At 39.5% G+C, this 27,536-nt stretch overlaps 2 long non-coding RNA genes across 2 annotated transcripts; both read right to left on the reverse strand.

Moving 5' to 3' along the window:
• Positions 1-7,943: 7,943 nt before the first annotated feature.
• Positions 7,944-14,015, reverse strand: LOC136764874 (uncharacterized). Its single transcript, XR_010821254.1, has 6 exons — positions 13,926-14,015; positions 13,275-13,394; positions 10,712-12,363; positions 10,035-10,086; positions 9,625-9,705; positions 7,944-9,285 (listed from the first exon to the last, which is right to left on the reverse strand). It is a non-coding gene; the product is annotated as an uncharacterized LOC136764874 (long non-coding RNA).
• Positions 14,016-22,890: 8,875 nt separating this feature from the next.
• LOC136764139 (uncharacterized) lies at positions 22,891-27,083 on the reverse strand. Its single transcript, XR_010821151.1, has 3 exons — positions 27,041-27,083; positions 24,276-24,326; positions 22,891-23,670 (listed from the first exon to the last, which is right to left on the reverse strand). It is a non-coding gene; the product is annotated as an uncharacterized LOC136764139 (long non-coding RNA).
• Positions 27,084-27,536: the final 453 nt, after the last annotated feature.

The raw sequence follows: 27,536 nt of genomic DNA on the forward strand, positions 1-27,536 counted from the left end.
CCGTTTTTTAATTTTTTCTTAAATCAGTGCCATACAGCGTCATAACATTTGTGTATGGGAGACCTTTCGCTCTATGATATAAGAAAAACACACAGTGTTGACCGCAGGCTGTAGTCTGTAGACTTTGCACTTGGCGGCAGTTATAAACCGGTTCTTTACATTTGTTTATTAAAAAGTTGTTGATCGTAGCTAGAAAATGAATAAAATCTGGAGGGTTTCCATAGGAATCAAAAAATTAAAAGCAATGATCTTCTGTCAGATAAATAGCCAGCCAGTGCTCTCCGGGCATGGTTTCAGGGTGAGTGTTAATTATAAACATGGCGGGTAAGTTCTTTAGCTTCAATTCAGGTAACTGATCGCAGGCATAGACTCCGTGAAACAGCTTCTTAGTGTGGGGGTTACAGTTCATGACAGCCGTGAGCTCTCTGGTGTTCATGTTTAATAATAATCATAGAGCACATTCCTTCTCTGATTCACTTCTATAATATTGTCAAACACGGCATACACAACCATATTTACAGTACTGGCTAGGGGTTGCTTAAAACGTATTTCCAGTCTCATGTTTCCTGCTTTCACCAGGGAGAAATGTTGCCCGCACTCTTCATCGGGGGTTAGGTTGAAGGCGTACAAAGTGTAGCTGTTGATGTATTCAGCGCGGTTTATCAGCAGAGGCTGGTCCTTCAGATGTTTCCCTGTAGCGAGAACTAGACTGTAATATTCACGGACCGTGCAACCATTTTGAAAATCGGGTTGAATATATGATCCTGTAAATGCGTCATTATCCACCAGCCCGATAATGACATGTTTTGGGAGCTGTCCGTGAGCTCCTGCCGCGATGCTGTGCACTTTCATATAGACTCTTTCAATGGGGTACTTGGCGTTAGTGGTCATTAGAGCCTGAGCGTGGCCTAGTTTAACAGCCGGTGAAACGGATACCTTTTTAACAAACAGCGAGGCCGATAAAATAATGAGTTTATATTTTTCATCATCATCGCTCATCAGACAAAATTCATTTTTGTTCTGAATCATTTTTATCTTAATATCAACCCCATTGAGAATCAGTTTCTCTTGAAAAAATATGTAGGAATGAACATGACCAAAAAGCTCAATTGTTTTACTTGCTTTTGAAAATGTTGCTCTTTTTTTCAGACCCACGTTGGTGCCACCTGGATCTTTGACATCCATGGCGGCCAGTGTGTCTTTGGCAAACAGCCCGGGGCTGAACTGTTTGTTTAGACTCTCCTCGCTATAATTAAGTATACACTCCATCAGTGCTCTATAGGGGTATGTATTACTGCATTGACTTATCAGTCTATCCCCCAGGGTTACGTCCACTTGTGAGAAGATGGTGGCCACCAGTCACAATTTTACAAGTGAGTAAAATAAGGGTATTATTCAAATCTAAATAATCTTCACCATTACCGGCTATGAAAAATTCCAGAGGGGCGGATTCTGAAATGGCCGAAAGAGGCGGAATCTCCACATAGATGCTTTTATCAATACTTGTTTGCGTGTAAGGGACCGTAAACAGATCTTGTTCTGATTTCACACATTCTTCCGACATGTTGTGTACAAAAGCCATGATTAAAATATATATCCCGAACAGGTTCTTGGCTTTCTTTTAGGTTTTCTTTTAACGGTCTTCTTCTTCTTCTTCTTTTTCGGCTGCCTACTCTTACGAGTTCTGCTACGGTCTGTCGCTGAATAAGAAAATCTCTGTCTTTTGTTAGCTACCACTCTCCGCCCTCCGGGTGGGCGTTGTCTTTTACGAGAGCGTCTGGCCAGGACCATTAGACCCGAACCCTCCTGATTATCATTGTTGGCGGATCTGGTCATAGCGCTGTTGATCACATTGCTTACGATGTGTTTGGCGGCCGATTTAAGATGCGGTTTCGCTATATCAAAGCCTCTCCTGAGAAGAGGCATAGCCATCCTGAAAAGTCCTCGAAAGAGTCCACCTATTCCGCTCCCATTCATCACATTAGCTCCAGCAAACCCGGGCAAACCGTTACCGGCCTGCATTTTGTAATAGTTCACATAGTCTTTAGGATCGACATAACCCCTCATGATAGTTATTTTAGCCGTGTACACAATGTTTCACGGGTCGAAAATGTAGTTTGCTTATAACCTTACCAAAACGGAAGGGTATGTCAATATTCTGATCCGATTTCACTTCGATCGTAATATTGTCAAAATGAGTCTTGGAGACAGGTACGTAGTGTGGCTTGTCATAAGTAATTGTGACCACATCGTTGTTTTTACCCTTAATATGTAAATTTCTTAAAAGGGGGACATAACTATCCCCCACCCTCTGGTGTGAAATGATTTCCGTGTAGACATAAAGGGTGTAAAATCCTGCGCGGATATCCGCGGGGTATGGAGCTATTATATCCTTAAATTCATCCTCTTTGTTGGCGTAAAACCCTAAAATACGGCCTAGGTTACCGCTGGTTTTAATTCTTATCGTAGGTGCGGCCTCTATGTAAACTTTATTTTTAATCGAACTGTAATGAAATCTGACAGGTTGTTTCCCTCCAGAGATCTGTTTGTTCATCTCTTCTAATACTTTTTCGATATTTTCATAATAGCCGTCTTGTAATATGAAAGTCCACTGTTTTTTAATTCCGACGTCCAAAATTGAGTTTTCATCGCGTACTACAGCCCAAGTGTGGGGGTACTGTATTTCCGACAACCCCACCTCCCAGGGCCCCCGCAGTTCTATAGGTTTTATAAATTTGACCGTAAAACTAGAAATGGTGTTGTTAGGATAAATGTCGAGGGACGCGTTACTAGGCAGCGTCACATAGAATCCTCCCTCTTCCATCTTCATGACCCATAATGAAAGATCCTCCATGAGCTTTCACTTGTATACCGGCCGTATGTCCCACACCGCACTAGCCAAAACCCAGCTATTGAACTTTTCAGGCCACCCCACCCATTTTACCAGCACATATTTTTTCCTGTTTTCAGTTTTTTTTCCCTCAAATCTTTTCTACTCTGAATACTCTATCATTCCCCACTACAATATTTTGTAACTCCTCCTCATAAAAAGTACCTTCTATAGACTCCCCGTCGTAGTCTTTTAACCTGTACACCGGCGGGGTTCTAGGCACACGTTCTGTAATGGTGAAATATTCATCCGAAAAAGCTTGCTCATAACCTTTTACAAAAGGTCTCCGTAGCTTTGAAATTCTGACAACATCTTGTACTTTGAACTTGTAAATCTGTTTCTTTGAGGCTTTAAATGGACCATAGACTTTTTTAAAGACCTTAAAATAATTACTCTTATCTACCTCTACAGGTCTCATTTTAATACTTCTGTGATAACTGTGGCTGTAAGCGTTCACAAACTCTTGAACTCTATTGAGATACGTTCGAGTATTGTTAGCTGTGAAGTATCTCCACATTTTTGTCTTCATAGTTCTGTTAAATCTCTCCACAATTGAGGCCTTAAGCTCGTTCCCTGTGGTGAAATGATGTATTTTGTGTCTTTTAAAAAGATTCTGGAATTCTCTATTGAGAAACTCTTTACCTTTATCATACTGTAGTTTTTTAGGACAGTGCCCCCGAAAGAGTATATCTTTAAAGGCCTGCGTAACAACAATGCCGGATTTATTCCTCAACACTCGCACCCACGCATATTTTGATAATATATCTATACACGTCAACATGAATGTGTGCCCTTTATTATGTTTTGATAAATTTGACATATCCACTAGATCCACCTGCCATTGTGAATCTATGTCTGAAACATACACACGATTTCTTTTAAAGTTAATTCTAGCCGGTTTATGTAGGGTGTAACCATCTTGCGCAGACAACCACTTGGCCACACTTATCTGCCTTAATACCGTGCTCTGACAGCCCTCTCTGGAATCCCTTCCGACCCCCCAAACTCCCTACTTTAGCGGGGTTGTAGTACAAATCCTTCATCCTAGGAGCTTGTCGAGACATTCTCATTATCCCATTATCTAAACAAAAAGATATCAACTGATTGGTTACTTGCTCTATATCCACTACTACACCGGCTTTTATTTTATAAGTACACACATCGATTACATACATGTATAAAACAATAATATGAGCTATTTTAAAAATAAACAACTGTTCATTAAACATGACTTGTAAAAGATTATATAAATGTTGATGAAATGGTCTAACATCGTTCCTTGCAACAGCGATCATAGCCGCCCAGTTTTCATACCCCTCAGTCTTTTTCACATCATCCATTAAATGCTCCAGGTTTGAAAGTTGAGCATCGTCGACAGTCAAATCTGTAGAGAAAAGGTGCTCGTCGGCCACTTTCTTTTCCAATACTTTATACAATAGGGCCCTCAGATTTGTTGCGGTTTGTTGGCGACAAATCCGGTTACAGAAACAATCCAGAACATTCCCCATCTTCAGGTGCTTTCAGTTGCTTTCAGCCTCTGAGTCGGTTACGTACAGATCAAATTCCTTCTCCTTGTACTCTGCTTTACTTTCTTTACGGAAGAAATATTCCTTCAGCTTGCCGGAGGTTTTTCTGCTGCTCTCATCCAACTCGTCGAACAGCTGGTTGAGTTTCTCCCTGATGTACGGCTCCTTTTTCAGCTCCAACAAAATGTCATCTATAATTTTCTGGACCTGCACGGGACAGACATGCAGATGATGATAAGATAATGCTTTGACTAGTGCTGATTTCAACCAAGGTTTGTTCAGTTTTTTGTAAAAATCCTTGAAATAGAGATGGAAATAATATGTTTCTGGTTCAAACAGACAGCTGTGTCTCATCTGGCTAGGATGATTCACTTCACACCCCAGGCAGACTTCTTTCAGGGCTCGATCGATGAGAGCATTCAGTATATACACTATGGTGTTCTTAATAATTCTACTTACTTCAGCGCGGACCTCTGGTCTAAAACCGTCACCTTCGTCACGCCCCCTGAGGTTTCTAGAGCCATAGTACAGCTCTCCTGAGACGCCGCTGCAAAAGCAGCGATGTTCGGGGTCTCTTGAGCCGGGGAGTCAGTGGTGTTAGTCGTTACTTCCATTGAACAGCGGGCTGTTTCGTCTTGAGGTAGTGGCGGGTAGCCGCTGTAAGAGCGCTCAGGCTGGTATAAAATGTCCGGTTTGTATGACCAAGGGAGGTCCTCATTCGTAAGAGGGCTGTAGAGTCTCATAACAGACATGCTCTTTTCATCTAAACCAAGAGCAAGGGGTGGCTACTTTTATACAATATTTTTACTACGTCATGTATTACATCACAGTTAGACGGGTGGGGGTGTGGGGGTCATGTCGACCCATCGTCGATGTCTTTGGCAGCATGCAACCAACCCCCGCAACATTTTTGCCTGTCCTCGCTGTTCAAATAAAGCCAAAGAGTCAAACTCTACATATTTCCTCAAGACCTCAAAACCCTCATTAATTTATTTTATGACCGTTTTCATTTTTGACCAATCCTGGGCGTAGAAATCCATTTCAGTAACATATTCATTTTCATCCTCAGGATCCATAAAAATAGGTTCAGCATTGTAAAAAAAAGCTAATTTGTTTGGCATAGCGTGTTTTCCTGAACACGATTCTGTTGTACCCCGTCATAGTCAGAGTCATTACAGTTCTACTATGATTCACAGATAGAGCGCTTTCCCAGTTGTGACTTTCAAACATCAGAGGCAGCGGAGCAGTTTCATGATCTCTATTCCACTGTTTCAATGCTTCTAACACTTTATTCACATCCCCTTCCCTTGTCCAGTCCTTTACATGCATCCATCCAATCCTCAAGTTCAAGGTCAAAAGGTCAAATCCCACTTAACCCCCCTTAAATAGTGCCCTATATTACTACTCTTTTCATTTGTTTTACCTATACTTTTCCACAAGTTCACTTTAAATTTTAATCTGAGAGCCTCAAAAAATCCCGAGGCCATATCTAAATATACAGGGTGGTAGAATAAAAATACTCACCCTTGTTTTGGTCCAGGAAGTGGAGACAAGTTCAGATCCTTGTTCATGACTCCAAGTGTTTAACCTTTCTTGGAAATTATTGGAAAAGTTGTTGCGATAAAGGAAATAGAAACTTTATTAACAAGCTAGCTTGGAAGCACCATGTCAGGGAATTCCTACAGTGAGAACTTAGTTTTTGCAAACATGAGTGAAGCTTTATAAGAAAATGATCTGGAATGTCGTGGTCGTTCATCCAATCAAAAGGTGCAAGCCCAAGTCTGGTTGCAATCTGTCTTCCCAGGGAGAGGTGTGGGATCTGCAAACCAAATGGCTTTCTTTGATGTATTTGTAAAAGGTACGTTCCCACTGTCATCTTTTACAACTGTCAATCAATCATTATCAAAGACAGCTCCTGCCAATCTGGGGAAGCAATTAAGTCCAAAGACAGACTTTTAACAAATGGCTGTGGGCTCTCTCTCTGTTTGGGTGTTCCTCTTATCATAATAAGCAGAAGTCAAAGTGGAGAGAGGAATGTCTAGAGGGTATGCCCCGAACTGCCTTAGTGGCTGTTGAGAACTTAATACATCACATACTATTTTAATATAAGACATAATACAGTCTCTTCAATACTTTCACTGTCAACACACACACACACACAGTATTATGTGAACTGTAATTTTTTTATGTTCAGCTAATAAAAGTATGATGTTCTTCATTAATGTGAAACCTGTGTTAACATTGGCCATCTGGGTTCATAATTCAGAAACACTGTAATTTACTTTAGTTATTATTTCTATGAACTGACCAATGCATCATGTGCATTGCAGTTGCTTTAAGAAATACAGGCTAACTTCGAATTATAACCTTTGTGTTAGAACTTGTTACCCGACATACTGTATAAACTCCAAACTCATTACAGTGAGCTCAGTAAATATATATGCAATTAATGTGAGTTAAGCGCCCAGATTAGTGTTTATTTTTGTTGTCAAAAGTGATTTGGCACAAGGGCTGACATATGTGCATTCTATATTAACAAGTAGGTATTTTTTTTTATATTGACAATATACAACATGCTGTGTCAGTCAAGTGGCTTGTTCTAAATGGGAACAGATTCTGTAAAAAGACTTTGATTGTTGCCAAACTAAATGATGGTGTTCCTGAATGTGGACTTATCAAAGACATCTTAGTGGTGAACTTCTTGTTTTATTGCTTTGAGTACCAGCCCTATGATACTTTGCACCTTAATAGACAGTGTTCATATCCCTAGGCTTGCCAAGGCCACTGAGATGCTAGATGCTGAAAAGCTTAAAGATTTCACTCCTTACTACCACGCCGAGATTCAACATAGTATGTATGTTCCAGTCAAGTATTATCTTGGCAATATCATTACACTTCACCGGTGTAAAGAGTCCTGAACAATGGGCAAGTGCCAGGTTGTAGAGGCAGGCTTCTGCAATGCTTTAAATACTATAATATCAGTAATTTTAGAATTGTTTGTTTGAAATCCTTGTAATGGTTGCTAAGAGGGCAATATGTTATCATATGTGTGCTCTCGTGTGAGTAGGCCTATACAATTATGTTAAAATTAACACAGTCAATCTGTAGACTATACTGTTTTGTGATGTTGAATGGTGTTGGTGTTGAATTCAAACTGCAAATCTAATTCTTAAAACTAGAATTCTTCAAAAAGCCTCTCTCGTTGCAAAGTAATGTATTATACCTGTAAAATTTCCTATTTTAAGGAGTTATATCCAAGTAAGATTTCACATGGTAGACCTGTTGTAGTGGAGAAAGTTGTTGACATATGGACCCTACAAAGACTACAGGTACACTCAGGGAAATTAAGTCTTTCCTGTGTTACAATAGCACCCCTGGGTTGAGTAGGGATTCTACTCTATTGACTATTCCACCCCTTTTTATCGATCACCTGAGAGGAGAGGGCCTCTTGCACCCCATTCACCACAGCAGGCTCTTTGATCCCCAGGACACACATGACCAATCAGGTATAAGCAATGATCTTTTATTAATCACTATCAAAGAAACTAGATTAAACAGTACAGGGTCACAGATAAGGGCAGAGCAGGAAGTCTGCATTATAAAGTAATAATTAACAATACCAAAAGGCTAAAATCCCACAGAAGGAAAATGTTAAACTGCCATTAATAACACTGATATTTTCTGTATTGTCAGACTTCAGACAATAAATAAATAGCTGTTTCTTTGGTTTTACAGTCGTTATTATAATTATTTACCATTGTTTTTTAACATAGTTATGGTGCTTTAGTTTCCGCTGGAAGCTTCCGACTCCACAGTGGTTCTCTGCACAGTGGCGCCGCACACACTACTGAGCGCCACACTGAAACAAACACACACACTGAGAAACAAAGGGCTCATAAACTAATACAAAAGTGTTTTACTAAAACACTCATAACCAATAGAAAGTATTTTTGAAAGCTGTGCTTCATCTGAGTATCCATGGTTTTGATTATTGTTTATTTTCGTCACGACTGAAAACTACCATATACTATGGCATAGAGGTGCATTTTTACTGAAAAGTTAATTAAATTGCTTTTCAAAATTCACAATAGCAATTAAAATAAAGAAAAACAGTAAATGTTCACTGAAGATGTTGACTGTATATCAGGATGTAAAAACTGTCTCCAAATGACAAGCAAACTCAGATCACAGTAAAACATCTAAAGACAATTCCTGAAAAACGCATCTCTCAGAAAATGTTGAATAAAACTGAAACTATACATTATATTTATACAACTATTTCAAATTTTACATTGTGTTTTGGCTGTGATTCATATTGTAATACATTTAACATGTGTATTAAATAAGTTACAGTTTTGAGGGCATTTTTAAATACATTTCTTCAAAACAAATGCAGTTGTGCTATGCTGCCTGTGCTATAACCTTGCTCATATACCTTGGTCTTTGTTCTAATGTATAGAACATGCATATTTGTCCTTTATTCTCCCTTCTTATAATTTATTTTTACAATGTTTGATTTGTGGTTGTGATTTATGATGAAAATTAATGTTAAGTTTATTATGTAAAATGTAGAAGTCCTGCTTTCAGTGCAGACAATTTCTCTAGCAGGGAGAGATTTGAGGGATCCATGCTAGAAAATGTCTGTTTTCCATACGAACAAAAAAGTAATTGGCAGATATATCGGTCATCAGGGAAATTTTGCTTCCCAATTATCGGTATCGGACCCAAAAAATCCGCATCGGTCGGGCTCTACATAAAAGTATAATAAAAGTAAACAAATATATAAATTCACCCAGAAAAGAAAAAGTACTCAAGATAATAAAAAAATTAGTGATAATCATTGGCGTCTCCAGCAGCATCTCTTGAAACCTGAAATGAGGAACAGGTAGAGTGACATCAGACACAAAGTGGACGGGAGTGGAGTGAGCTTACGGATACTCAGAACCCAGGGTTTAAACATTATTCAATTTAGAGAACAATCAAAAAATCGATTGATAAAGCAGTTAAACTAAATCACAAAATATGTATCCTAATAAAAGGAAGAGTAGTTTATTTATTTGACATTTCTGATCATGTTCATACTCAGTACAGCTTCTAAGGAGTTCTACAGAATGGCAATCTGACACCAGACACACCCTGTACATCCCTCTGCACTCTGCACATTGCAACTAATGCAGCTGTGAAGATATCTGCTACCCAGAGACTCACCTGCAATGTCTCGTAATCTGAAGACACAGTCCTCAGGTCGAGGGCAGTGTAAGTGTCATGGGGAGGATCGGCCAGGGCACTCTGTAGGAGGAATGGCAGATGTCCAGGAGAGGTATCATAGACAGAGATACAGAAGGGAAGCAGAAAGCTGCCTGGTGCCATTGTTTTGTTTTAGTGCCTGAAGGATTGTTCTTAATAGCAAATATTGGAAGATCAAGGAATTTAAAACATCACATGCTTGTCAGAACAAACCCACACACATGCACACACATACAAACACAGGAAACTGCTGATGAAAGACTCCTGTGGACTCCTGTTTTCACGCTTCATTGTCAGTGATTTGGCACTATTAATGAGCTATTGAAAGAAATGTGCTTTACATTGGGCCTTTGGCTGAAGTGCAGGTGTACCTGAGTCACTGCGTTTAGGTCACCCTCTTCTCCTGACTCTGCAGCGTTCCTCCTTTGCAGGAAACGAAGCAAACAAAAAAGAATAAGAAACAGGTTCATGACAAGGGATACAGGCCTATAATGACTGATTTTTCTGAAATTAAACTTTATTACATCCTATGGAAATCTTATAGTGTTTAGTACTAAAATAACAAAAAATAACACTACTCTAAAAACTCTTAGCAAATGTATTCCTTATTTTAGGTATTTAAAAAAATAAAATAAACAAAACTGTATAGAAGTCTGAAATACAGGAAATATCACCTGTTATTAAAGTAGCATTTGTTGAATTGATCTTGCGTAAATGTCTTGTTTTATTTTAATTGTAAAGAAATCTGTCATGGAATTAATTTTAATTAATCTTCCAGGAACACAAACACTGATCGCAGAAATGTAGTTTTGAAAGATTGATGTGATGTACTTATAATGTTCTGCATATTTTACAAAAAGTTACATTTATTTAAGATAATTATCTTATCCCACTAGCAAATATAGCTTAACTATATAGACACCATGTTGCTTTATTAATTTTAGCATGGTTTTTCTTATTTTAAGCTTTTTTTAAACATGAAATGTTGAAACATTATTTTATGGGAGTTGAGTTGAGTTGCAGTCTGAACACATAGTACAGTACTCACCTTATGACACAAATAACCGCAATCGCTGCAGTGAGGCACAGTAAACTCACCAGTGTTGTTACAGTGATGAGCAGAGATGATTTCACTGAAATGTAAAACAAGGGGGGAAAAAACAACTAAACAACTAAACCTAAACAACTTTCCTATGACCTTTCCTATGATCCCTCATTTGATGTTTTGGAGTTTTCGTGGAATCTTTTTGAAGTGGAACTTGCATTTTGTGTGATATTTACAAGTAGAGAGAATACATTTGCCACAAAGCTATAGCAAATTAATGTGGTTTGAATTTAGGGATTTGCACATGTTCAAGCGTCTTCCTCATAGTTTTGTTTTTCAGTGTATTGGTATTAAATGTATCATACATGTCACTGGCAGAGGTACGGCAGTAGAGTTGTGAGCTCCATGTTTATTGTGTGCTTCACAGTAGTACTGCCCACTGTCTCCAGAGCTGATCTCTGTAATGGTGAAACTCTGCCCTGATCCTTTCTCCCAGACAGCAGCTCCATTGGTCTTAAACCAGGTGTAGTTCTGCACTGGTGGGTTTGCATTGCTGCTGCAGGTCAGGGTGACAGAACTGCCTTCCACTATTTTACTGACAGACACCTTGGTGTCCTTTGGGGCATCTGGAAGAAAGCAGTCAGCTGTCATTTAGTTCTTTCACTATTAATATTTACTACCAGTAGTTATTTTCTTATTATAATGGTATAATACATTCCTATTCAGTGTCCTCTATCAAAGAAGGTCTTCAGTTTTTGACTTTTATAAAATGTCTAGTAAACCTGGGCTGCATTAAGAGTTTAGTGACAAAATCTGCAGAATCATTCACACCGTCAAGCTAACAAACTGGAAATATTATTTTCATCTGTAGACTCAGCTTCAACCTTCAAAGTGATCTGTGGGGAATGTACACTTGTATTGTCTTTTGAAGCACAGGAGTAGTTTCCAGAGTGTTCATAGGAAACATTATTAAAGCTCAGTGTGTTTGATGTGGTGTTGTAGGTGGGCCGGCCATCCTTAAACCAGGTGAACTCTGTCTGGTTGGGAGAGCAGCTCTGTGTGCTGCAGGTCAGGGTCACATTGTTTCCTTCTAGAATGACTGGGATGCGTCTTGTGTTCACTTTAACTATCAAGGGACCGTCTGGTAAAAAGGAAAATAAATTAGCTGTTCGTTCACATTATGAATGGATCTGGCAGGTGCTCTGCTTGAATGGGTACTGTGGGATCCAGTAGGAAACACAGACCTGATTGAAGTGTTCAGCAACTGAGCAAGATCAGCAGTTGGAAGGAGGACTTATCTAAATAGAGGAGTCTTGTATAACCATCAGGCACAAAGGAGAAGCAAACGATAAACAAAGAGAAAAACAAATCGCTGGAATGTATTGTTTCCAAACAAACAAAAGATAAAAACAAATTACAATTGTACATTTGATACATTTATTTTAGTTAAAAGGGATTTTAAAATCTTACCAGCAACACTGAGATTCACTCCATTCAGACCCAGGACTGATTTTGGTTTTCTGTCTATTGTTAATTTGAAGTAATATTTCCTGCTGTCAGAGCTCCTTATACCTGTTAACTTGAAGCTGCAGCTCCTGTTTTGTTCAGTATACTGCACTCTGCCTGTGTATTCAGGGTCGAGATGTTCCCCTCTACTGTGATAAACAAAGGGGGGGCATCCAAGTTACTATAATTTGGTTTATACGTTCACTTCCTCTCTGTCACTGTGGCATTGTCAGGATATTCGTAGGTACAGGGTATGAGCACAGAGGAGCCCCTCAGTGCACAGATCTGTGACACTGGATACGTCACCACCAGCCCTCAAGAAAGCCTTTGAGACATATCAAACTATTTTCTTCAATGGCAGCACAGAGAAACATTTTTAAATTAAAGTGGTTAAATTACACTATTTCACTGATGCATTTACCAGCATTAACAGGGGAGGAAAAAATACTGAAGTAACTTGCTTAATATTTTTGCAAAGTTCTACAATAAAGTATTCAGAACCATGAAGACACATAGTGGTAGATATTAGCACACAGAGTAACAATTTTTTGCTGTAGTCATTGTAACATGAACTATAGGTACAAATACACAGACCTCTTAACACAAGTAAATTTGCTATAGTTAGAGTGACAGACTATAGGGTCTGTAATTTTATTTTTTGATTAAAGATTTATGGATTAGTTTATTCATAATTTAATACTACTAATAATAATCATCTTCATAATCACCCACACTCCATTCTAATGTATTTCTACTTTCTTCTGCATGGGACTCCTGCATGGGACTCCTGCAGTCCACATGGGCATTTTCTTGGATGAGTTGTTTGGCAGCCAGTTTATGTGAGTATTAGTTTTGTCATGTCAGCTGGTTTACTCATATCCTTATACATTACATACCTTGTGTATTATCACACTGCTTATTATAACCAGCTGTTTATGACATGCTGGCCTCACATTATTAACCTTTATTTAACGTGGAAGCTGTTATCTCCATTCACAAGCGCTTCAGTCGGCATTTGGATACCAGGTGCACAAATACTGAATCAGGCAGTCAGTGTTACCAGGCAGGAGGAGCAGAGTTGCCTCCAGTAAGAGGACTGTCTCTTCCACACCCATAGCTGTTCTGTCCTTCTGCTTTCTGTCAATGATATAAACCAGACTACACTCCCAGAGGCAGGTCACTGGAGAGATGGGAGAGAGAGAGAGAGAGAGAGAGAGAGAGAGAGAGATAGAGGGAGAGATGGAGAATGGTCCAAAGAACTCCCCCCCAAAAAATGTAAAAGATACACTCTGTTCTCTCTTCATTTGGCAAAATGTGAACAAAATATTTAAAGCACACAACTGGGTAAAATTTACACTTGCAATTCCTTGTGCATGCTTAAACAAGTCACATTTTCAATGCAATGCAAAACTAACTTTTTCTTTCTTTCTTGCAATCTTGCTTAGCAGACACCATTACAGTTGCTGCAAAATATACACTTTTCTCAAAACATCCAGGCAACATGTAAATAGACAAAATGTACAATATAAGGCCTAATAAAAGACAACTAAAATCAAGCACAAACAGACTAAAACGAATAATGTGTATGCAGGGAGCTAGCATTATCTCTATGCTGTGGTGTTATGGTGTTGGAGAACTTGACCTACTCAAGCAGGATTTATGTTATTACTTCCCAAGTAGTGGTGTTATTGTGCTGTGATCTGTAACTCACCTTCAATCAGCAATTAGGAGCTCCTTTCCACACAGACTCTTCTCACTGACTAAGTACATAAGTGTGGGCTTCAGCAACTGATATTGTTCAACAATTAAAAGACTCAGCAAAACAAAGATTCATAATTTCCCCTTTTTTCCCCCACCCACTCTCTCCTTCTCTCTTACACACAAACACGGAAGATATATTTTGCAATTACATGTTAAAAAAAGTAGATTGTTTAATTTTCTTCCTCCTATCTGTTTTAGTTTTTTAGTAACAGTTACAGTCACTCATTTTGTGTTAATGATTATCTGCGAATTGTGTACAGTGAAGGTCTTTTTTGGATTCCTGAGCTTTCTTGTTATTAACATAATTTATTTTATGATTCAATAAATGTAATCTAAATGTACAATGGCTCTGGTCTATGGAGGGTGATCAGTGCCAAAATTAAGATGAACGTGATTATGAAGATGAAGATGATTATGAACATGAAGATGCACATGAAAATGATTATGAACATGAACATAAAGAGGATTATGAACATGAACATGAACATGAAGATGATTCTGAAGATGATTATGTGCATTGGATTAGCCAATAAGCGCATTGGCTACCGCCCACTAGCTCTGATTGACAGAGTTCAATGTTTTGTCACATTGAAAAAGAAAAAGAAATACAAGAGATGTTACGAAATGTAGAGGTGCACTGAGAAATGTGAATAGCAAAGAGACAAACAGGAAATACATATATATGTAGCCCGTGAAATTGATACACTACACAGGACACATTAACTTCTTTGGGGGTTCTTTATTTTTGTTATACACTCACCTAAAGGATTATTAGGAACACCATACTAATACTGTGTTTGACCCCCTTTCACCTTCAGAACTGCCTTAATTCTACGTGGCATTGATTCAACAAGGTGCTGAAAGCATTCTTTAGAAATGTTGGCCCATATTGATAGGATAGCATCTTGCAGTTGATGGAGATTTGTGGGATGCACATCCAGGGCACGAAGCTCCCGTTCCACCACATCCCAAAGATGCTCTATTGGGTTGAGATCTGGTGACTGTGGGGGCCAGTTTAGTACAGTGAACTCATTGTCATGTTCAAGGAACCAATTTGAAATGATTCGACCTTTGTGACATGGTGCATTATCCAGCGGGAAGTAGCCATCAGAGGATGGGTACATGGTGGTCGTAAAGGGATGGACATGGTCAGAAACAATGCTCAGGTAGGCCGTGGCATTTAAACGATGCCCAATTGGCACTAAGGGGCCTAAAGTGTGCCAAGAAAACATCCCCCACAACATTACACCACCACCACCAGCCTGCACAGTGGTAACAAGGCATGATGGATCCATGTTCTCATTCTGTTTACGCCAAATTCTGACTCTACCATCTGAATGTGTCAACAGAAATCGAGACTCATCAGACCAGGCAACATTTTTCCAGTCTTCAACTGTCCAATTTTGGTGAGCTTGTGCAAATTGTAGCCTCTTTTTCCTATTTGTAGTGGAGATGAGTGGTACCCGGTGGGGTCTTCTGCTGTTGTAGCCCATCCGCCTCAAGGTTGTACGTGTTGTGGCTTCACAAATGCTTTGCTGCATACCTCGGTTGTAACGAGTGGTTATTTCAGTCAAAGTTGCTCTTCTATCAGCTTGAATCAGTCGGCCCATTCTCCTCTGACCTCTAGCATCAACAAGGCATTTTCTCCAACAGGACTGCCGCATACTGGATGTTTTTCCCTTTTCACACCATTCTTTGTAAACCCTAGAAATGGTTGTGCGTGAAAATCCCAGTAATTTAGCAGATTGTGAAATACTCAGACCGGCCCGTCTGGCACCAACAACCATGCCACGCTCAAAATTGCTTAAATCACCTTTCTTACCCATTGAGACATTCAGTTTGGAGTTCAGGAGATTGTCTTGACCAGGACCACACCCCTAAATGCATTGAAGCAACTGCCATGTGATTGGTTGGTTAGATAATTGCATTAATGAGAAATTGAACAGGTGTTCCTAATAATCCTTTAGGTGAGTGTATGTTGCTGAGAGGGTGTGCAACTGGCCTTTCTAAATTGGCATGAAATGAATTTACTATAGGACATACGAGGTACAGGATATAAAATAAAAACAATACAAGATAATACACAACAATACTAAACAATACTAAACAATACGGCAGTGGGCTTACAGCTTCGCTAACCACGAGGAGACATCAGATTACTTCATTAACTCAAGGCATCCGTCACGATAAACACCCGCGATTAGCTCCGATGCACCGCAGCACCCATCTTGCATCACTCTCCCCATTCAGCTCTACCCGGAAACGCAATGAAAAAGGAAGTGCTTAACTTAACCTAATTAACTTCTACGGAACAGCGGCCCCTAGTGGCGGGAGGTGAGAAGGACCTTAGAGATGTCACCATTTAGATTAATCTTTGTATTCGTTTCTCTGCGGTCCACAAATTAGTTTTAACACTTTCCTTTTCTACCCTTTTACATGACCAATCAGTGGGTATGCAACCTTCAAACTGTCTAGAGCTTAATAAGTTTGTACATAAATTAATTAAATCTAAATACAACACAAGGAAACTAAACTACAAGGAAATTAACTCTATATCCAAATTTAGCACCTGGCTACATTCTCCCCTGCAATAAGTCAACATCCTCGATGACTACCAAGAAATCTAAACCAACCCCATTGCCCCTTGCAATGCTTTCTCAAACAGAGCAGCACCAAGAGTTGTTAGTACCATATCGGTGCTGACTGTAACTGCATTACAGGTGGACTTCGGCAAATTAAATGGATTGGTATCAACCCCTGCGATAGCTCGCTTGCTCCTTCTAATGGCTGGAACAGGTACACTACCTTTTGATACTTGTTCATGACCCTTGGTCCCTGATAGCTGTACATCTACATCACTAGATCCCAATGCTTTACTATCACTGTCAGTTTCTGAATCCTCTGCATGAGTACTACTCTCTGGATCAGGTATAGGCTCTTCATCATCAGATACTGGAGCCTGAGCATCACCAACACCTAGATTAGGTATGTCAGCCGTTTCAACATCATCTGCTTCTACTGACACATTTGGTGTCAAGCTGACTGAAGGAATAGGGACTTCTACTACAATAAAATTAGGCTCAGAAGATTCAGTAGCTAACTGAGCTCTCCGAGTTCTTGGTTTAGGAATGGGTGGATCACAAGGACGCAACTCAAGGATATAAATTCTCAAGTTTATTAAAAACAAAAATAGAATGTAACACTGCACTAGTTATACCAAAAGGGAAAAACTAATTCAAATTCACTCTAGATCAACAAATCAAAGACAAATCACTTCCGTGACCAAATCAAAGAACATGGAATCGCATATGATAACACACAAATCGTTAAACAAAAAAGGTTATAAACACATTGACTACAATACCAGTTAGTAAGACGAAGGTGAGTCTCTCGTTAGTATTGTTAGTCAGACATTAAATAACTATGCAGGTTAGTATTTAATGTCAGGTAACTTCTTGTTATATATATATCAGTCTCATTTACGTTTAGGTGCCGAGAAAGATCCTATCATTACTTGTTACCACAATTTCCCTTAACTGATTATTATTCAATGATTAAGGATAGGCAGGGCCACCAATAATCTAACGTCTATTAACTTGTGTCAATTTCAGACTAAACAGTTAAACAGGAATGAGAAGATATTTCTCGGCGTTGACAGATTTTATTTCAAAAATTATCAACAAAACAGTTTAATGCAACACACATTTATATTTAAGAAAACTAAATGATATTACACATTCTAGAGTTATGAATCACAGATTAACATTTCTAATTGATTTCTCAAATGTCATGAATCATGAACTCCAAACTGTTAAACTTATCTGAACTTCGTCGCAGAGAGGCCTCTCTGGCTTCGGGCTCAGATAACAGCACACGGCATGAGGTCCGTGTGGTTTGGAACAAAGGCAGTCCGGTTCGGCTTTGTCCAAGAACTTCCACTCAGTCGATGCACCTGGAAGTTGGGGTTTCGCGAAAGTAGAGTCTTTTCCAAACAGATTTTCCACTGGTTTGAAGGCTCCAAGGTTGTGCACAAAATCTTCTTGGCAAGCAGGGTTTCCACCGTAGTTACTTGAAGGCAAAGTCTTTGAGGAAAGCAGGGCCCTGTTTGTTCCAAGGGTCAAGTTTCTTAAGACTCAATAGCTATTTAAATGACTGAACACTTTCGTATACAGTCGACTTAGTCAATTGTCCAGCTGTAAAACTCCACTGATCAGGTGGGCACAGGCGGGCATGCACAGTCTGTAAAGTTCTTTATTTAATAAAGTCCTTTAAAAGAATTCTTCGTACGGCTAAATCTCCTTCTCCCAGTTTAACTCTTCTGTTGCCGGCAAAGACTTGGTTGGTTTCTGGTTCCGGTTCAGGCAACAGAGCTACAGGTTGAGCTGTGGCAGCGAGTTACTGGTTCAGGTGAGAGAGAGAGAGAAATAGACCGTGCGCTGTTCTTTATAGTCTGTCAGATCAATAGGTGATTGGTTCTTGAGTTTTTGAGATTGGATTTTGGTTTCAGCCCCCAGTGTTCTATTGGAGGGGGGCTTGATTTATGACTGATGTCAATCCATGACATCTTTTGGAAATGCCGGTTGGCCCGGGTTCGTAGCTCTATGTCGGGATTTCGGCTCTCGTCCACTTCAAAAAGTTTTTTATTACCTACAGGCCCCTTTCTCCAGGCTTCTCATAGCAGGATTCCAAACTATTTGGCCTATTCTCGGTGCCATCCTCCCCAAAACTGTCACTTTGATGTAAACCAGTTCCAAGCTGATGAGTTAAGGAAATCTGATAACTTTGGGGGGGAGAGGTCTTCTTCAGATCAGTGCTTTAGCTCAGAGCTAAAATGCTCTTATCAAAATACACCTAACGCTACACAACTGTAGTCAGATTGAGTGGATACAGTGATTACCCGCAAATAAACACGGATTGGAAATGGAGACTGACGAGAGTGCGTTTTGGACATACTGTGTATATGAACATGACTAATTCAGGGGCATCAGTGATACTGGCAATGACAGATCATTTGTGGGTTTGTGCCAGTGCTGTGGAAACATTGTGAGTGAAATGCCAGGTTTTACTCCACTGATCAATACGCGATTGCTACTTCACACAGTACAGAGTGCAATAACGCATGCACATTGCACGCAAAATAATGATTCACGGACATTATCAGTGGAAGAGCATTTATTGTGATGCTATATATTCATGGAATAAAAGTGTTCACCTGGAGAGGGCTGTCAAAATGCCGTGTGAGGTACAAGCTCATGCAGGGAAAGTGCAGAAACTGTCCTATGTGGACTGTACAAGCTGTCAGGTATGCAGCCTAAATATATAGTAAATTGCTTCTCGAAATACAAATCTACAGTGAATAAAAGCAGTGTATGTTGAAAACAAAGCTTACGCAGTGTTGAAAATGTTTACTTTAGTGTACAATTATGTTTTGATGAATGCAATAGTTATTTTTGAACTAGAAAATATTGCTTTTCAGCATTATTCCAATATTTGTTTCATTATCTTATTGTATGCCGTTTTTGAGCGTTTTGCTTATTGTAGGCTATATAGTTATTTATGTTTTGACTGAAGTGTGCGCGTTTAGAAAAACATTGCTTTGTTATTCATAGCAATACTATTAATGTATATGATAATATATCAATTTAAATCAATTTGTGCTATGCAAATGTTGGAATTGGAATGTTGGATGTTCATGAATAAAACGTATGCATTTTATGCAATAGTTTGCCTTTGATTATCATATCACAGCTGTTAAAGAGCTATCCGTTACAATGACTGGCTTTCGCGCTTGTAGGTAGTTCTAAATGTCAGCGTTTCTAGTATTAAATGACTGAACACTTCTGTATTACAGTCGACTTAGTCAATTGTCCAGCTGCATATACTCCACTGATCAGATGGGTAGAGGCGGGCAGACGCAAGTTCTTTACTTAATAAAGTTCTTTAAAATAATTATTCGTACGGCTCAATCTCCTTCTCCCAGTTAAACTCTTCTGCTGCCAGCAAATACTTGGTTAGTTTCTGGTTCCAGTTCTGGCAGCAGAGCTACAAGTTGAGTTGTGGCAGCGAGTTACCGGTTCAGTGAGAGAGAGTTAAAAAGTGCTGTGCATTGCCTTTTATATCATAGGTGATTGGTTTTTGAGTTTGCAAGGTTGGATTCCGGTGCCAGCCCCCAGTCTCCTATTGGAGGAGGCTCGACTTATGCCTGATGTCAATCAATTCCATCTTTTGGAAATGCCGGTTTGCCTGGGTTCGTAGCTCTGTTTCGGGATTTCGGCTCTCGCCCACTTCAGAGGGATTTATGACCTCCAAACCATATTACCCAGACATTTTCACAGCAGGGATTCCAAGCCATTTGGCCCATTCTAGGTGAGTCGACTCCCAAGACGTAGAACTTTGACATAGAACAGTTCATGGGCCGATGAGCTCAGGAATTCTGGTAACTTTGGGGGAGAAATCTTCTTTAGCTCAGAGCTCCAGCTCAGGGCTAGAATGCTCTATCAAAATACACCCCCCTTAACTCTACACCTTATACATGTGTGGCGAATATGTAAATGTATGACTGTGAAGAGCTCTTTAAGAACATTAGCATATGCAAGTGAGATTGAGCTCATGAAACCCACAGTGTGTAGCAGAAGGACAGGGGAGCTGACTTCCTGTTCTGGGTGATTGAATCACCTTGTATTGGGCTGCTGTGGGAAAGAGACCATTGCTGTTCCTGCTTATTACACGTGCTCCACCAGTGTTCGAATTGGGTTAGAGCTTATGTGGGGTCCCCTAATCCTGGGGGGATGGGGGCAAAAAGAAAAGAAAAGTTTTAACTTCTTCATAATGACATTATCCATCATTGCATTCTTATGAAATATAGTGTAATTTTACATTTCCTGAATCTTTGACAGTAATTTTATATATTATTTGTTTTTAATGTTCCTAGATATCACAGTGATAAAATAAGGAAGATATGGTTTAGGCAAAAATAATAATGATTAGTGTCTAACTGTCTAAGCATTATTTTCTCTTCAATCCTAATGAGGAGAAATTAATAACTTGAATAATTTCATTCCGAATGAAGAAGTTTGGTCCATGTAATCGCGTTTTTCAGAGAAACATTAGGATAACTACCTACAATTGTCTGATAGATAAGATAAAAAAATCAGCTAGTGGGTACGTTACAAACTAGCTGCTGTTCAGCACGAAGGTGAAAAATTCAATAGTTATAGTAACTAAAGTGTAAACAATACTAAATCAGAGAAGAATTGTATGCTTACACTTACTACCTCCGCTGTGTCATTCGCTGCTGTAACTGATTCACAAAACTGCGAGTTCGCACACACGCGTGGGTCCATGATGGGGATGAATTGACGTGCTCCCCATGTGTGCATATTTAGAATGTCACTGAAGAAAACAAAAACGAATCTGGAACACTGATGAAAAGAAGAAGAGTGTCAGGGCATTCATTTTGACAAAAAAATATATTTCTATTTAATTAAATATCACGACCCCCCAAGTTCAAAATTTTCTCTCTTATGGGGTCCCTTAACTCTTATGGGGGGGTCCGGGACCCCCCCAGCCCCTCCTCAATTCAAACACTGCGCTCCACGCTTAAGGTGGAAAGAGACAATGCTGTACTGTTCCTGCTAACTAAATGCACTCTAAGTTTAAGGTGAAAGAGACCTTGCCGTACTGTTCCTGTTAACTGAAGGTGCTCCACGCTTAAGGCGTAAAGAGACATTGCTGTACTGCCTCTAGTTACTGAAGGTGTTCCATTCTCAACCTGGCTGGACTGCTCCTGTTTACTGCTCTTCTGATGCAAGATTTGGCTTTGTAATTTTATGGTACACAGTATGGTTTAGACCCTGCTTCAGGATTCATAATGAGTCATAATTCATAGGCCAATCGGACTTGAGTGATTTGTTTTCTGTTGATGTTTAGTTTATTTATTGAATGTGTTTTGTTTTGTTTTCTTACTTTGTTTATATTTTATTTCAATTGTGTAACCATATTTGTTTTCTTTTCTCCTGTTGAATGTACTGAACACCAGATGTTGAAGTCTACATGCTGAATACAGTGTGTGTATTGGGTGGGTTTTATGTAATTGATTTTGTGATTCATGTGGTAGGTGTAACCTACCTGGCCCCCAAACAACATTATTGTTTCTGTTTATAAATACACTGCCACACATATAGTATTATTATTTTATGTACATTTGAGGTTTTAATATGATTACACTGACAATTTTCTTGTTTTAGTAATAGTTGGATTGATTGCACATCTTAACACTGATGTTTGATGTTAATTAGCCATTAATTATTAGCTCATTAGTTTGGGACAGCTGCAGTGAATGAGCACACTAGCTATAATGTGCAAGCTAGCACTCATTGCCTGCCACAAAGCCTTCTGATTTGTTTGTCTGAGATGGAAACACACACAGTTTAAAGAGTGTATCTTGTCCCCGTTCAAACAGATATGCAGCCTGATTGCTCAGCAGCTCACCTGAATAGCACACTCCAGTGGTACCATAGGCATCGTAAGATTTTAACCCGTGGACATATACCCCCAGCATAGAGTCACTAGTGAGCTCCAAGTGATTTTGATCTGACCCTAGGTCAATTGTGGTCCACACGTATTTGGATCCAACTCCTATATTTTTCCACCTGATTCGACTGCAAAGCTTCCTGTTGTTAAGCAGGATGCTCCTGACACCATCTTGGAGATAAGGACAGCGCTGCTCGTGAACGACTGCTGAGTGTCCACAAACCACTTGATGGAGAACCCCTCAGTGGGGATGACGTTGGTCAGGAAGGGGTCGTTCTGGTCCCCGTTGCTGTAGTACATCACCATCACCTTCTTGTTGCTCTCAATGGCCAGCGGGGTGGCATCCCCCATGCAAACGTCCCACACATCCCCGGTCTTCAGCATCCTACTTGCTATCAGCAGTGATCTTTACCATGGTATTGTCTTCGGTCGCCATTACGTGCACCAGGTCCTTGGATGGCGATCGGTTCATGGCCGGCACCAGGAACTGAGTGGAAAACCTCTGCAGTGGGACCAGCTGCTCATAGATGTGGTTGCAGTACTTGGACTGAAGAGAGCACTGGTGCCCTGCCAGGACAGCCACAGGGCTTGTGGCTCTGACACGGGTTCCTGAGAAAGAACAGCGGCTCTTCAGCTGGTAGGTTTCATAAGGGGTTAGGCTGATGGTCACTGTCTTACCAGGCATCCTCTCGACCCCTTCAATTATCATTTTGACTTTGGGGCAGATCTCCACTGGTTGGGGTCCTTGCCATTGATGATGGTGGCCAGTTTATCCATGGAACTGAGGCCCGTGTTGGGTGTGAAGATGATGTACTCAGTGCCCAGCTCTTCGGTAGGGAAAACCACACAGCTGTCCCCGGACAAGCTCTTAGCATTGAAGCACACCACAGAGATCTTGTTGTCGGAGGTGATGCAAACAGATTTGGGGGAACGTCCCATTCCCTGGAGCTCAGCAGACTGGGGTAAGGAGACCCACACTGTCTGCCCCATCGGCACCGCCACTGTGTTGGAGAACGTGAGTGCCGTCATCTCCACCTTGACCTTGGCTTGGGTACGGTAAGAGGTGATGCCCAGCTAGAAGGATGGGCTAGGGGTGCTGGGTTTGTAGTTGGTCATGAAGACAGTGAGGAAGTCTGTTCCTATAGGGCATGATCCGCTGGCACCTGAAATGGAACAAGGGACAGGGCTGAATGATCTGCAATACATGGGTGAATGCAGATAATGATTCTGGCATAAGACAAAACTATCAGTTGCAAATATTTTTATGAAAAACAAGGACTTTTGTTAGGACACAGATTAACTAATTAACCACAATTGACATAATCAGTGCCATAAAAAAGATTCACATAATCCATAACAGTTATAATAATTTAATTAGTGACACGTAATGAGTAATTTTATGGGAAAAAATACATGTGTGTATGTTTGTCTGCATCTTGTATTTCACACTTAACAGGGGGGACTACCAATGAATAACGACTTCCTTTATTTCCAGGAAACATTGAAAGCATTGCCTTCTTCTGGATAATGTTATGTTTAGAGAAAAATATTTCCCACAGAAGAGTCATCTTAATAAATATCAAAAGGTTGAATCGCAATACCTAATTTTGGGGGTTTTACATATAATAGTTGCAAATGTGAAACCCTGAATAGGGATCCCTTGCAAATAAATAGATGAATAAATATAAAATGTCCTTACTTAGTCACACATTGTCTGTGAAATTTGAAACAAACAAAGACAATAAGGAGCTTGCAGTATTGGGCTTACCATTCAGTAGCATGGAAGCTACACAGAGCAAAAGGATTTTGGTCTCCATGGCTGTCAAAACAAACAAGCTCAGTATTAGAATTAGTCTCAGTATTAGACTTTCACTCTGTTAATCTACTGGGTGACCACAATGGTCTTTCATAAACCTCTTATACCATCTATAGAATGCATATAACAATCCCAGTGAATGCACACACCAACACCTAGGCAGCACAAAAGGCATGTCACACAGCTGCAAAAATCTATGGATGAAAATGTGTTTTCGCTCTCAGCAATTTCTGCACCTATTACATTTTTAAGCAACTATACCAGTTGAGATCGACAACTCTGAACTTTGTTAGAATAGAATTTGCTCTTGTAATAGTGGATTCACCCACATCTCTCATTCATTAATGTCTTTCTTTATTATTATGATTATGATTGTCATTATGCAAACTCTTTTATCCTAGACAATGTATGTGTTATATCATACTAACATAATAAACGGTATGTGTAAAACGAACCGATTTTACACATACATACATGTAGTCAAACATTACAGAAATCAGCATACATTTAAATTAATTTCCTTTGACAAACTTTCTCCACAAATTGGGGAGTTAAACTAACAAATCAGAAAATGATGTCTGTACAGCAACCGGAGTAGAGAAAAGGGAGAAATGCTTTTTTGACATTGAAAAAACATTACCTTTATATTCATATATTCTAAAGTGCATCTCATTTAAATTTTCAAATATGTTTTTTGTGGCAGTTTTTCATTCCTGGCTTTCAGTGTACTTGCTTTAACCTTTAATCTGAAAACCTTACCTGTTAGGAAGCCTTGACAAGTGTCTCTAATGTCAGCATAGAAAATCTGTCCCTTTATGTCTATTCTCGCAATCCTGCCCCCCAGTTTGCTTTAATGTGTGAAGAGAGTTGTACTGGACATTTGGACAAACTGGGACAGAGACCATATCTACCAAGAGAGTAAATGGAGGATTCCCAGCAACAAGGTGAATAAGGGTTTTATACATACATTGAGGAAGCAGCATAATTTGCAACTCTATCTGTGCCTAGACAGTTTTACCCCAAAATGTCCTGTATTTCTTTACAATTTTGTCAGGGTGCAGTAAACGGATAGATGTCTTCTAGGAACTGTCTGCCTAATTCTAATTCTGTCTAACTGTGTGTTCTGATTCCATTCTGCAGTAATTTACAAACCACATTAGGCTGCAGATGCTAATTAAGTAAGGCTGTGCTTATTCATCTGTGACTGTCCAGCAGTTAGGGTCTGACTGACCAATACTTGGCAATTATTTACTTGTGAGGAAGATGAGCCATTTAATAATTTTGCAGTTTTTCAAATTGATTTAATTCTTGAAGCCATTAAGAGCTCTTAATCACAGTCACAGTTGTAGAAATATTTCTTGTCATTTGTATTTGTAGCTTAAGATAATACGAAAACAGATAAGCAAACAAAAAACAATCTGGATCAGTTTGAAAGCTCCCACTGTTGTCAGTAAGTCATAAGTCAGTAAGACGTGGGTCCTGTGCAGAAATGGATTGAAGTGAGCAGAAACTGAAAACCACACCTGTTTACTTAAAGTATTGTGCTAGTCTTCTATAATTAGTTTAAGCCATAAAGGAAAAATGTTGTGTTTGTGAAAATCTGCTATTGCTGTGGTAACACTACATAACATATTTACAGCAATATGCAATATATATCGGATTCACAGTAATGTTTTACTTACTTACTTGTTTGAGTACTTTGAAACAAATATGAAGTACAGAATGTCTGGAAAGTTGGTCTGATCCAATAATATTCATGTCTTATTAGCAGTGAAAATAGCACATGAAAGCAACAATAAAGAACATTTGCAAACATATTTATAATATGGATTTTAAAAAATATGCTTTGAAGATGCAGTCCATATTATTTTTAGCAAGCAGCCATTGATTTGCCAAGGTACCTCTTCAGTGCTGATAAGAACAACACACCTCCGTTATGTCCCAACTATATATTCAAGTAGCATAACTGTTGTCAGATAAGTGAAGGTCTGATCTTATCTAATACAGTTAAAACAAATCTTTGTGCTGACAGATATAGGAAAGGAAGAAGGAAATATTCCTGCCAAAGTGGAAAACAACTGCACATGGTTTGAATCCCTGAATGCATATACAGCATTCAATCATGCGGTTGTTGATTTCTAATTTATTAGATGTAAGAAAATCATATATTTAACATTTATTATATGATCATTTATTTATGGTATATAGTGGACACAAGATTGGTCCATCTCTGTCTATCTATCTGTATGTCTGTTTATATAATATTTCAGTAGTCTAAATGCATAAACCATTCCTATTTTCCAGCAACTCAGATAAGAGAAGCCAGCCAGCCAGAATGACATCATAGAAGCCTTCTGTGGTCTTGACAGTCTGAACTTGCATCACAAATAAAAGATAGTTCACTTTTGTGGAAAACTCCAAAATGTTATGTAACATCAAGATGACAAGATTCGTCTCCAGGTCTGATTTCCGGAAATGCTTTTATATATTTTTTTTTAATTAAATGGGTGTCCAGCCACAATTATTAAGACATCCACTGTATTGCCACCTTTTTAATTTCAGAGTGGGAGGGGGGTGTGTCAAGATAAGAACTGACATTAAATACAGAGAGGATCGCAAGCAGGCTACGACAGCAATAGTTTAGGAAACACGTCACACGGGAATGCAATATTGGAATAGCCCAACACACACCCAAGGTGGAGACCCAGCACACTCACCTCTTCCTCACAGACACCTGGAGATGGATGAGGGAGAGGCAAGGCAGGGCTGCCTTTTATAGAGCTGCAGGGAGAGAGCGCCTGTCAGGACCCTGCCCATTGTCAGCACTGACACGGTCGGCTCGCTGTGCAGCTGGGAGTCACTGCTTTGCTACTTCACTGTCCGAGACTGAGATCAATGAGTTAGAAGGTGTCTGAACCCTTAACTATGATGTTGTCTATGTGCGCACTGTGCATCATTCCTGTTGTATTTATTTTTAATAACAATAATACTTCTGATTAGTAGTTGTGGTAGTAGTGGTAGGAGGAGCAGCAGTGCTAGTAGCTTGTCTGTAGTCAAATAAATAAGTGGTTTGAATTCAAGATTAAACCAACAATGTTGCAAGATCAATTTCCTTTACTTCAGTAGGAATTAGCATGCTGTCCTTTTCAGTGCCTAAGGTATATGTTTGTTCATTTCCTGTTTCCTCTAGGGTTGATTTCAATCACATATATG

This window comes from Amia ocellicauda, chromosome 12, assembly GCF_036373705.1.
Source record: "Amia ocellicauda isolate fAmiCal2 chromosome 12, fAmiCal2.hap1, whole genome shotgun sequence".
Taxonomy (NCBI): domain Eukaryota; kingdom Metazoa; phylum Chordata; class Actinopteri; order Amiiformes; family Amiidae; genus Amia; species Amia ocellicauda.